This window comes from Nanorana parkeri, unplaced genomic scaffold, assembly GCF_000935625.1.
Source record: "Nanorana parkeri isolate BGI_ZX_2015 unplaced genomic scaffold, ASM93562v1 scaffold2379, whole genome shotgun sequence".
Lineage (NCBI taxonomy): Eukaryota > Metazoa > Chordata > Amphibia > Anura > Dicroglossidae > Nanorana > Nanorana parkeri.
Genome location: NW_017308647.1, coordinates 65,777 through 66,146, shown reverse-complemented (window position 1 = coordinate 66,146; position 370 = coordinate 65,777).

Below are 370 nucleotides of genomic sequence, written 5' to 3'. Positions count from 1 at the left end.
GGGCCCCCTGACTGTACATAGGGCCCCCTGTCTGTACATAGGGCCACCTGTCTGTACATAGGGCCACCTACCTGTACATAGGACCACCTACATGTAAACAGGACTACCTACCTGTGCATAGGACCACCTACCTGTGCATAGGACCACCTACCTGTACATAGGACCACCTACATGTACACAGGACTACCTACCTGTGCATAGGACTACCTACCTGTGCATATGACTACCTACCTGTGCATAGGGCCACCTACCTATACACATGACTACCTACCAGTGCATAGGGTCACCTGTCTGTACACAGGACTACCTACCTGTACACTGTATAAAGGAATGGTGGTGGCGGGGGGGGGGGGGGGGCGGAGGGTGGTGA